The sequence below is a fragment of the Chiloscyllium plagiosum genome, unplaced genomic scaffold (assembly GCF_037043375.1).
Source record: "Chiloscyllium plagiosum isolate Xiang-an unplaced genomic scaffold, Cpla_swu_hap1 HiC_scaffold_19, whole genome shotgun sequence".
Lineage (NCBI taxonomy): Eukaryota > Metazoa > Chordata > Chondrichthyes > Orectolobiformes > Hemiscylliidae > Chiloscyllium > Chiloscyllium plagiosum.
Genome location: NW_028270157.1, coordinates 63349347 through 63362365, shown reverse-complemented (window position 1 = coordinate 63362365; position 13019 = coordinate 63349347). Strand labels below are relative to the sequence as shown.

The window sequence follows — 13019 nt, the reverse complement described above, 5'->3', positions numbered from 1 at the left end:
CCTTTTCTTTCTTCAAACTGATATGTGCCTGTGTCTTAATTTGCAGCAGGAAGACTTGGTGACTACAGTGCTGTGCAGAATTGTCATCTTGTGAATCACTGGGACTTGATATTTGATTTCCTTGCTGCAAAATGCCAAAGGCAATCAATACAAACACCTGAGTCCACAACATTCTCTTTTTGAATATTGATAGCATGGGAATAGATGGTGTTACACCACATTGTGTGTGGACAAGGGCCGGCTGACAGGAGGAGCAAGAAGAGATGGTAGTTGTCATGTCATGTCCTTTGTCATTGCAGATCTTAAATTACAAGATGTAGAGCAATGTGACATATTCAGCTGCATTTGTGGTCCAGTGCCCCACATCTGCTTTTTTGTTATTTTGGTATCCTTCCTTTTCAAGCATTGCCAAAATGTTGAGTGTGTCCAGCGTCAGGCCTGTTATGCAAACTCTGTGAAAATATGCCAAACTTTAAAACTCTGTTCCACTGCATAAAAGTAATTGCTTGATTTGGTTGAGGAGTTGCCAATGTATCTGCTCATGATAATTTCTACACACATCACACAGTAAGGTTCAGAAGGCGAGATGCTTTCCTCTGTCAGAAAGGGTGTTTACTGGCAAAAGAAAAATTGCATATGGGAGAAGGATGTGAGAGATGGAAACACTTTGTATAGTTAATCTTTACTATTAACACTGCTTTATTTAAATAGATGGTATGGTGCCTCAAAGCGCCAGGGACATGGGTTCGATTATGCCCTCAGGCAACTGTACATTTGCACATTCTCCCTGTGTCTGCATGGGTTTCCTCCCACAGTCCAAAATTGTGTAAGTTAGATAGATTGGCCATACTAAATTGCCCATAGTGTCCAAGCATGTGCAGGCTAGGTGGATTTGCCATGGAAATGAAGGTTACAGAGATAGGATAGGTGTGTGGGATGCTCTTTGGAAGGTTGGTGTGGGCTCACTGGGCCAAATGGCCTACTTCCACACTGTAGGGATTCTATGCATCTGATTAATTTAAGGTAAAGTGATCTGAAGGAATCTCTGAATTTTATCTTAGCAACCACATCTTTTGATGGTCAAGACAGTATTGTTCAGTGCTACTTTCTCACACACTTAATGCTGTTCCTCAATTTGGATTCTATGCAAAGCAAACTTCCTCTATCTCTTCTGCAGAGGTTCTTCAAATCTCTACACTGTGTGTCTTTACCAGCCCATCCTTCCAAGCATAAAGCGGCTCACGTGTTGATCATGTCGCAAAGCTTTGTTAGTGAATGTGGCTTCAAAAGCCCACTTTGGTCAGCTGTTTCCATGCTGTCAAACCATCCTCAAAGCTCTAATGTTGTTTGAGTGTTGAGAATTCTTTTGTGCAGCTTTTCCTGGATGTCTAGTTGCCACTTGGCCATGTTCCTTACACAGCTCAGTCATAATTTCAGAGAAGCAGCAAAGGTGAGTCAGGATGTTCTTCTTTAGTATCCAGTGTTCCCAGCTGGAACCTTTATCTATGTGAGATACCAGAAGGCTTGACATGTTGGTTGTAATGGATTCATTTGGAAAGGACAAAAAGACTTGCTTTCTGGGTATGCACAGTAAGAATGTGTGTTTGGGAAAGATACTTGAATAATAGCCTCTTTGACCCTGTCCCACAACATAATCCAGCACTTTCGCAAAAGGAAGGAATAAAATGCACAGATGATATCAACATGGAACCCAAAACATTATTGACATGGGCTACCTAACAAGAGATGGCAATATTATTTCAGGAATTCATTGTTCAAGCCATGGTATATAATAGGGAAATATTGCTGTGACTGTAGAAGGCATTAGTGAGACTGCACCTAAATATTGTATACCATTTTGGTTCATTCGCTTGATTGCACAGATGAGATGAGGGGTTTATCTTAAGAGAGATTGAGCCGTTTTTAGGGCTGTAATCTCTACCTTTTCAAAGATTGCGAGGTAACTAAGATAAATAAGATGCTAAAGTGGATTGACAAAGTAGACATAGAAAAGGATGAGCTAGCAGATTCAAAACAGAGCTGAGGAGAAATTACTTCTCTCAGGGTAATGAATCTGTGGAATTCATGACCTCGGTGTGGTGGCTGCCAAGGCATTGAATAAAGAGGAGAGTGACAGATTTTTCATTCGTAATGGGTCATAGAGTGTAGGCGGGTAAGTGGGATTGAGGCAGAGATGAGGTCAATAATAACCACATTAAGTGGCAGAGTAGGCTCAAAGGGGCTGATTTGCCTAATCTTGCCCTTAGTTCTTATGATGTTATTCGTGATGATACTGAAAGGCCTGAGAAATGCCTTGGGAATTTCCATATATGGTCCTTAATTCATGTTGCATACTTGAATATCTTCTCATTCTGAAGTGAAACCAAGTTGCCATAGAAATCACGTGACTGGCAGGCGAGGTATGCAATGTGCAAATGCATTCTTTCTTGTGTATCATCTTTTAGACTTGACTGTGCTGACCTTCTGAATGGTGTAAGGATTTCGTCAGAATTATTGTCTGACATCTCTCCATCAGCCACCTTACTAGGTTTAATGTGCTTATTTCTGGTTAAATACTTCCAGTTAGAGCACTGCTTTACCTACATAGGACATGGTCATTTTCTTTTGGATGGTGTCCTCTGCAATATTTACATCATGTACTCTGTCCTTTGTCTTTTTGCTGATATTTCTGCAAATATTTCTTAGCATAGGTCTCAAACTGTGTCTTCAGGACATTCAGAATTTCTCAGTCTGAATTTTCTGCTCTTCAGTGAATTTTAGGCTGCAATACAGAGTTCCCCGCACTGATAAGAGTTGCTACTCTTATTTGTTCATGCTTCCTGTTGAATTCTGTTAGCTCTTGGCTCTCCAGCTGAGAGTGGAGGTTTCATATCGTTTTTCATTTCCACAGAACCAAGAACTAGAAAATTCATAGCCGTTCCGACTCACTCAGCAATTCCAAGTTGAGACTATTGTTATAGTTTTTCCTTACTGATCTCGGAGTAGCTGGTTCTCTTGCTGATCTGAAAATCCACACAATTTTAACTGAAGACTGAGGATACTGTGTTCCATGTAATATATTGTAATGGCTACTCATTCTAGAGTGAAAGCGTGTTATAGCAGCTGTCACATGACTGCGGTAAATCAGATTATATATGTATAAATGCATTTCTCCAAGCAGTACCTGTGGCCTTTGGGACAGTAAGGTGGTGACTGGACTTTTTGCCAGAGCCTATCCTGGTATCATATGAAACACACACCCAAAATAGTGAGATGTCGATGGAATAGCAACTGCCAAAAAGGAACTGGATACATACATGAGAAGGAAGTATCTGCTGGACTTTGGCCAAACAGTATGGAATTGGATAAATTAGATAGCTCAAAAAACCTGTGTCTGTGATTTCAAGAGTTTGAATACTTGTGTTATCATTTCGATAGAACAATCTTTGGTTTAACACCAAGGATAGATGGACTTGTGGCAAAACAATTAGCCAGGGATCAATATCACGCAATGTTCTTGGGATGTGCGCATTACTGACAGAGCATGTGTACTGGTGCCCTGAAAACGGTGCATTTCCAAATGTATATGCACCCTACCCCTTATGCTGCTCCATTCTGTCTCTCACTCGCTTGTGTTTATTTAGGTCCCTCCATTTTGTTTTCACCGATAGGCCGTTTCACAAATTGTTATGTGTGCAAGACCTTTCTGCATTCACAGGGTAAAACCTGTGGGTGGGAAGGGGGTGTGTTTTGCGCAGGGGACGTCAGGAGAACACAGCCCTTCTGGTGAGGCCAGCTTTGAGTTCCTGCCTACATTTGCTTTGGTTTGGGACAATGAGTGTGACTTGCTCGGTCAGTTTGAATCGGGCTTGGGGAAGATGATCTGCTTTACAGTGCCATGTCAAAGAGTCGGTTCATTGTCGAGGGGAGAGCTCTGACAGCTGCACTCTCTGCATAAGTGGAATTGACGACATCATTCTCAATTGTCAAGCCGAACACTGACAGGAGGACAAGGGGAGCACAAGTTCAAGTGAGTGGAGGCCAAATTTAATGACAGGTGTCCGGAAGTCCTTCACACAAAGGAGTACGAACTCATGGAATAAACTTCCAGGTCAGGCAGAAATCTTGAATCATTTGAAAGCCAAGTGCTGGCAAGCTTGAGTTGCTGAGAATGATGGAAAAGAATGACGACCGTGTACTTAAACGCAGCGTTTGATTCTGGAGGTGTCTGGAAGCAGTAATGAGCTGTTGCAGAGTTTCACTGATCGAAATAAAGGAAGATGCAATTAAACAACATGGTCATGTACACTTAAGCATTTTTTTTTGCACATTATAATTATAGTTTTAACTTATATCGATTGCATCAAAGGATCACTGATTTTGAATACAAAGGCAGAGTTCACCTGCTGGGAAGAGTGTTTTGATCTCTGCGGTTGAGCTCCTGGCCAGCAATAGGCATGCCTCTTGCAGAATTCGTTATTCTAATGCCGGGCCATGTTTTTCCCTCATCTGTCTTTCTGTCATCATCTGGTATGTTGAGATTAACAGAAACGTTAATTGTTGTGGCATGTTTGCATTTGAGCTGCTCCCATGCTGGCTTCCCAGACAGATGGTGACTCTTGATTGATGTTCAAGGCCCCGGTGCTGCTCTCGCTCGCCAAACGCATTCGGGATTGGGAGGTTGGAGATGTTCGGTCTGGTTGGCTGCTGGCGGAAATAGCTCTCCTGATAGCAGCAGACCTGATGGCCTTGATTGCCTCACTGGTCTCCTCAGGATATCCCTGGCAAATCTGAGCTGCTGTTATGGAAGTGGTGGTATGTTGGAAGGTGGAACTAATCTATCAGCCTCCCCAACATCAACTGCTCCTACAGGCAGCTTTTTTTTTTGGAAATGAAACGCCTTTGCTGCTTTCAGTGTCATGGTTTTGATCGTCACTCGGTCATTTTGCAGTAGTTCGTGTCTAATCAGTGATCCGTCTCCTGCAGTGTTTGCGAACCGATATTGTTCTGGTGATGTGGGAATTTTTTTTAACTGGGAATCAGTTGGCAATTAGCACACACGCCGCGCTGCAGATGTAAAGGTTTTGTGTTGCTGTTTTATTTCGAGAACATAATTACAGTATAGCTTGTGTAATTGCAGCTTCAATTAGCATTGAAAAGATTTAGGGGCAAGAAGGACAATTTGTAATTTATCCAGAATTTCCTGGAACATAGTTTATGTTCATTTGGGTTTTGAAAGCTGAGCATGTTGCTGACAATGACTCCGTAAATGTTAAGTGGGCTACAAGTGCTGCTCCCTGTGCATTGACTTGATTGTATTCAGCTAAGGAACCATAAATGCTGAATTATTAATTTGTGGAAAAAAAAATATAGCCGCAGTTCATTTCAGTGGCTGAGCTGCTTCTCTGAACAATCTCCAGACAGATAAATGTTTTACAGATTGGAATCTTAATTTCTGTCATGCAGTATGACCTGTGTATGTGTGAGAGAGAATAACAGAAGGGTTGCGGACTTAGAATGGCCACCTCTGCACCCAGTCAAACAAACCCTTCCATGTAACAAAATTTTTAAAAATCCGAACTATCTATAATTATTTTTAATGCTTCAGTTCTTCTGAGCTCTTGCTCATGCCAGTGGAATTAAAACTTGGCATGCAAGCCCTAGCAAAGCACTCCTTTCTTTAAATTCATTCATGGAATCTGGGTGTCACTGGCTAGGCCAGTATTTATTGCCCATCCCTAATTGCTCAGAGGGCAGTTAAGAGCCAACCTCATTGCTGTGGGTCTGGAGTCATATTTAGGCCAGACTGGGCCAGGATGGCAGTTTCCTTCCCTAAATGACATTGGTGAGCCAGATGGGTTTTCCCCAAAGTCGACAATGGCTTCATGATGGTAATTAGACTCTTAATTCCAGAATTTTTCTTGAATTCAATTCCAGCATTTGCCGTGGTGTGAATTTTGAACTCCGGTCTTTGGAACTTTGCTTGGGTCCCAAGATTAATAGTTTAATAATTACGGCCATGGAGGCCATTACCTCCCCATGTTTCCTGGGCCAACCTCCACTTCTCATTAACTTCATCCAACAGGTGAGTCAGAGTGGCTTTACCCGCTCAAACTGGGCTTCTGCTCAGATTCAAAATGTGTTAGACCAAGGCTGGAGGTGCACTCCATTACTATAATCTCACTACTTCACAGGTCACAATATAAGCTAAAAATACTTGTCTCAGTTACCAAAATGGCCAAAGGAATACTCTGTCTCAGGTTTTAAATAAAAGGACCTAACAACAAAATTATTGGTTAATTATTAAGATGATGGAAGACTCAATAATTGGTTAACTTACACAGTCAGTATTTTAGACGAATCAATGCTCGTCTCTCTAGCTATTTCCAAAACACCCATGCAAACACTCTTCAGCAAATGTGAACAGAACACGGATTTCCCTGCAGAGGTTGGCTTTCTGCAAAAGAGAGTCACTTTGCCAAGCTTTTGAAGGAGAGTAGATAAAGTGTAGAATGATCTACAGTCTATAGCTCTCATTTTCCAGCATGTGTGGTCTCTGGAATCCTTTCACTCTGAGCATCCTTTGGAACTACAATACTGAGAGTTGCTCCATTTACTCCCTGGCAAGAACACAGAGGTTGTGCCCTGAACCCAAGAAAAAGCTTTCCATTTTAGAAATGGGACAGATCAGTTGGCCCACCGTCCCCTAGGGCTTCAGTGTCCCCAACTAATTCCCAGTATTCTCTCCTTGCTCAAACAACCCCAGCAGTGAACATGGGATTTCTAGACATTCTTGCTTTTTTAAAAAAAACTCGAGTGAGCTTCCAATAACCTCTTTTGGAGAAACTCCACCAGGTATTTCCTCAAAACATGAAATAAATCCACTTTGTGCACAATCTTTCCAACATTAAACATGATGCATCTTTGTAAGAAATGGCAGTCCACTGCTAATGCATACTTCAGGAAATTGCTTCTGGTTTTGAGTGGATGCTATTGTGTCCGGCTCCGAGACAGGGTTAGCAGAGCTTGATCTGTGCGGGGAACTCTGCTGGCCATTTTATAACTGCCTGCTCAGGTACCACTGCTTTTCAATGAGTTCCATGTTCAAATATGGAAATTTCCGAAAAGATGAGCGGTCATTGTCCCATACCTAATTACACTTGAGAAAGTGATGTTGAACTTCCTAATTGAACCATTGCAGTCTGTGTAGTGAAGCTGCTTCCTCGATGGGGCCAGATTGAGAGTCTTGGGGATTTAACCTGTTGACAATGAAAGAACAGTAGTAAAGGCCCAAGAGACAGTAGTTTCCTTTCTGACATGTTTGGGAATGTGGAGGTGTGTTCACGTGCTCGCTGCTCTTGATCTTCCAACTGGGGGGAGTGTTGCAATGCTTCCTGTATCATTTGCAGGTAGACTCTGTTGGGTATGGAAGGAGTAATTTTTTTTTGGTGATTGGAGCACCAATCAATGTCTTGCGTAATATTGAGGAGGAATTATGTGCCGTTCCCTCCCTTGATGTTAGCTGTACAAGGAAATTGAATACCATGGTCTTGATCTGTTGCAGTGGTAACAGAGCCACTATTTAGCAGGCAGGTCATATCGTTGGCTCCAATATTACTGGAAGTCTGGGGGAGATCTGTCCTCAATCGGGATGTAATAGGTAAAGGGAGAAGATTAATAATATCTGATGTTGAGCAGGCGGCTTGTGCAATATTGCTAGCAATTAATCAGTGCGTTAAAAGCCTGTAATGTTTGTGTGCTGGCCATAAAACCCATACCAGCTGAATTAAGTACTGTTTGTATTTTGCCTGCCCTTCAAGATACTTTCTAGTGGATAAATCCTAGAAGTTCCTATTCCTGCTTTCCCAGCTCCTTTCTGGTCATCCACCGAGTGTGATGGAAGGTGTCCGAGACAATGCTACCAAGGCGTAACTTCGCAGCAATACCCTGATCACTGATCTTCAGTTCTGCCAAGACCAGTCAACTCTTGTCTCTGTTACAGTTTTGGGCCTGACATGGATAGAGCTGAACTTTGCAACTGAAGTGCTTGTGATCACCCTTAACATCAAAGCAGCATTTAAGTAGTGTAACATCAAGGAGACCTCACAAAACTGGAATCAAGGGAAGAGCATTCCATTGTTATACCGAGTACAAAGAAAGATAGTCATGGTTGTTGGAGGTGAATCATTTCAGTTCCAAGACATTTCTTCTGCAGGAGTTTGGCAGGGTGGTCTCCTGGGCCTAACCATCTTCACTACTCCATCAATGACCTTTGGGCCATGAGAATGTTAGAAGTGGAGATGTTTGCTGATGGTTGCACAATGTTTAGCACTATTCATGACTCCTCAGATATCGAAGGAGCCCATGTTCAAATACAGCAAGACTAGGATGATGTTTGGGTTGACAAGATAACATTCAAGCCACACCAGTGACCGGTAATGACCAACACCAATAAGACCGGATCTGACCATCTCCCTTAGATATTCAATGGCGTAACCCAAATCCCTCACTATTAATATCCTTTGCAAGAGTTATCATTGACCAGAAACTGAACTGAATGAGCCATACAAATATTGTGGCTGCAAAAGCAGGTCAGAGAGCAATTGTGCAGCTTGACTTGCTTCTGAGTTCGAACAGAAATGTAGGCACCTTGCCAAGGTTTAAGTGGCTTGTTCTCATGCTGCTGTGTGGCACTGTGCTATGTTAGTGTCACACCTACACCATGTGCCAGAAGCTTCTTTGGCAAACACACTGCATATGTGACAACCAAATGGCCCTGTCTGAGGAGAGACAGTCCTTAGTCAATAGCATGGGATGATAGTCAGTCAGGGCGTACAGCCACATTTTGTCAAGTGCATCATCCAATCTCATTCGAATGGGTGGGCCACAGTCAGTGTGGAGATTTGGACAATAAACCTCAAGCAGGGAGGAGCATGTTAACTGTGGACGTCAGTGCTGTTGGAGGGGAAAATGAGAAACACAAATGGAAATTTGGAGCCATTATGCTGGGGCATAGAGCAGATAGTAACTGTGAAAGTGTGGCACTCCAATTAGAATGGTATGTTGTGATGTAGCATTTGATACAGTGAAAGCTAATATAGCATGAGAAGGTCTGTGTACTATGTGACCACATGAGTAATATGGTCATAATCACCACTACCCTGGAAAAGCAAACAATTGAATCAGATGTTGTTAGTGATTGTACAGGAACAGGACAGTCATCCTAAGAGGTCTACCTAAACTGCAGTGGTTCAAGAAGGCAACTCACCAGCTTCTCAAGGATAACAAGGGATGGACAATAAATGCTGGCCTATCTAGTCTCAGACACCTCTTGAATGAATAAAAATAAAATTAACCTTCTAACCATAATTCCTTGTTATATTAGCAGATTTTCCCCTTTATTAAAATATACAAACAATTCTTTAAAAAAAATCAAATGCAACTTTTTTTCGCATTCAACTCCTAAAGTGATCCAAAGAAGCAGTTCATTTTCCATGTACTTATAATACAAATGTTCCTCTTCAACAACAGATAATTACTTCTTTGAGTGTGCATTCTCTTTTTGTAAATCAAGTGTGTGGTTGGTGACTTGTGCAAACCCATTTTAAAAACTTCCTTTGCAAAATTTCCATCACATGAGCAAGGTCAAATTTCAACCTTTTCTCTGTAACACCCTTTGTTGAACGAATATTGTCCCAAAGACCCTGATTTTCTACATGACATTCGATGAGCAAATTATTCTTAGATTACCCTTTGTATAGGATTTCCTTCAGAATATTAGATGAGTACAGCTCCAAGCTGAAGAATGTTTGTTTGTTATTCTCTCCACCATGAATATGATAAACCCTGTTACGTGAGAACATCCATCCAGAAACACTGCAAAGGTAACTGGCCTCATAGCTTCTGGATTACCTAAGCTGGGAGATCTGAGTGCACATTTCTCTGAATTTAGTTGCTTCAAATTTTATTTGCTACCAGGACTGCTTCGAAGTTTTATCATCGGAGTCTTTTCGGTAAGTCCAGTGTACTGACATGGGAGATAGACTGAGTACAAGATGAGTTTGACTGACCCAACTGCTGAACTGGTGTGTTTCTGTGTTGGATGTAGATCCTCTTTCTGAGAGGAATTGGTTATGTTCATTGTGATGTGATCAACGTGATCTAACTAAGATTGCTGATTCAAGGTAACTCCAGACTTGCCCTTTTGATAGCTAACTCTGAATATTTTGAACAAAGAAAATTACAGCACAGGAAACAGGCTCTTCGGCCCTCCAAGCCTGCACCAATCCAGATCCCCTAGCTAAACCTGTCACCTATTTTCTAAGAATCTGTATCCCTCTGTTCCCTGCCATTCATGTTTCTGTCCAGGTACATCTTAAATGATGCTATTGTGCCCGCCTCTACCACCTCCACTGGCAACGCGTTCCACATACCCATCACTGTGTGTAAAAACTTTTCCATGCATAGTTCCCTTAAACCTTTCCGCTCTCACCTTGAACTCATGACCTCTAATAATTGAGACCCCACTCTGGGAGAAAAAGCTTCTTTCTATCCACCCTTCTACACCTGTCATGATTTTGTAGACCTCAAACAGGTTCCCACCCCCAACCTCCATCTTTCTGATGAAAATAATCCTGATCTACTCAATGTCTCTTCATAACTAGCACCTTCCATACCAGGCTACATCCTGGTGAACCTCCTCTGCACCCTCTCCAAAGCATCCACATCCTTTTGGTAATGTGGCGACCAGAACTGTATGCAGCAATCCAAATGTGGCCAAACCAAGGTTCTATACAATTGTAACAAGACCTGCCAACTCTTGTACTCAATACACCATCTGCTGAAGTAAAGCATGCCATTTGCTTGCTTGATCTCTCTATCAACCTGCATTGCCACCTTCAGGGTACAGTGGACCTGAACACTCAGACTTCACTGTATGTCAATTTTCCCCAGGGCTTTTCCATTTACCGTATAGTTTGTTCTGGAATTGGATCTTCCAAAATCGCATTTTCCTGGATTGAACTCCATCTATGATTTCTCCATCCTTTCTCCATCCACTCTCGAATCTATCTACATTCAGCAGCATTCTCTGACAACCCCCTTCACGACCACACTCTTAGTGTCATCTATAAGCCATGAGATATTTGTGGTCAGCTTTGTGTTAAGAGGTCTGCGGTGGATACTTTTGTTTCACAACTGACTGTCAAGGCCATTAATGCTCGTAATTGACAGAGGACGTGGGCTGTGTGAGCAATTTTGTGAGGTTCTCTGTGCGATTTTTTTTTTCAAATTGAACTTTTCACTCCTGCAAAGTATTTAATTTACACGAGTAATCATAGATCAACCATGGCCTGAAAAATTTGGTTTAGAAGTTATTTGCTCCTTTTAATCCAAGCTTATGCTTAACACTGATAACTGATATTATTTTGAGGGTTGACTTATTTTGAACATGGTGGTTTAACCATTAGAATTGGAGCTTTAATCTACAGTGCCTTGTCTTCCAATATTACAAGATTTGATTGCAGTAGGTCATCTGTCATCATGGCTTAAGATGGCAGGGTGGTTCGAACACCATTTGGTCACTGCCTGACTGGCCACATTTGACATTGGAACTCACTGCTGCGAAGAAAAAGTTGGCAAACACAAAGTTTTCTTCCCACAATTCTGAAAATTTCCAACATCTGCGATGAGAGAAACAATTCATATTTCTCATTATTGTAAACTCTGCTTGTTTCTCTCTCGCTCTCTCACCCTCTCTCTCGACGCTGTCTGACCTGCTTGCTGTTTTTCAACATTATCTGTTTGTATTTCAGATTTTTAATATCTACCATCATTTGCACTAATTTCACAGAATCTCTACAGTGTAGAAGCTAGCCAATCACCCACAAAGTCCACACTGACCCTCCAAAAAGCATCCTACCCAGACCTACCCTCTATCCCTGCATTTCCCCTGGCTAACCCACCTAGTTTGCAAATCTCTGGACACTTCAACACACGATCCTGTTCTCATGCCCACGTGTCTGTCTTGGCCTGCTGCAATGTTCCAGTGAAGCTCTACGCAAACTGGGCGAACAGCATCTCATCTTCCGACAGCCTGCCGGTCCCAACATTGAATTCAACAACTTCAGATGATTATCCCATCTCGACCCCTCTGTTTTCATTCTGCTCCGTAATTTTATTTCATTTATATTTTATTTTATTTTATTTACCTTTTTAAAATATTTTTTCACTGTTCTGTACCTCTTATTTCTTGATTGTCTCTCTTTCTCTCGCTCCCCACTCTCTCATCTTTTTCCTCTCCTGTTTCCCCTTTGCTACCCTTCTCTCCTGTTTTCCATTTTGCCTCTGCTTCGCCCATCACATATATTTTGTCACATAGCACTGGCTTCAGGCTTGGTCATTCACAGCTCCTAATCTCCCTATAATCTCTCTGTGCACTGTCACTATCACCTCTTCATTGCTACCTTCGCTTCTGAAGACATGACTCACCTTTTCTCAGCCTCGTATAAATACCTCCCTGTTTCTCCCCTCTTTTTAGCTTTGAAAAAGGGTCAGTTAGACTTGAAACGTCAGCTCTTTTCTCTCCTTACAGATGCTGCCAGACCTGCTGAGATTTTCCAGCATTTTCTCTCTCTTGATGGCTACAACGTCTGGCACTGTACCTAAGGATTAACTCGAAGAATGAAGGAAGCTGACAGAAACTAGTATCAATTTTTAATGAACCATAAATGACTGTGGACTACGGATCATACAGCAATGCAAATTTTTTTAAAAATCTTTCTTTTTGGCTGACTTCAAGCAGAGTGCACAACAAACATACATTCACAGTGCAGAGACTTGTTTTTATCCAACCTTTTATAATCTGAGATGATTGATGTGGTCACATTATTCTGCACGCTTATCTGTGCTCACAGTTGCCAAGCAAGTGACTGATGGCATCTTCGTTTGTCAATACTTGTTTGTTCATGGGATGTGAGCATCGCTGGCTGGGCCAGCATTTATTGCCCATTCCTAATTGC

General features: G+C 41.9%; 1 protein-coding gene across 8 annotated transcripts in view; it reads left to right on the top strand.

Annotated features, from left to right (window-relative positions):
- Positions 1 to 13019, top strand: part of LOC122559499 (contactin-1) — a 771145-nt gene that overhangs the window by 248598 nt on the left and 509528 nt on the right. Inside the window, exon 1 of one of the 8 annotated variants that reach the window (XM_087997466.1) lies at positions 3916 to 4030. The exons of 6 other annotated variants lie outside the window; for them this stretch is intronic. The gene's annotated coding sequence lies outside the window, so the exon portion shown is untranslated. Of the gene's footprint in view, positions 1 to 3915; positions 4031 to 4507; positions 4531 to 13019 lie in introns of those variants that run through there. One more of the 8 variants, XM_087997467.1, reaches the window with a different exon arrangement.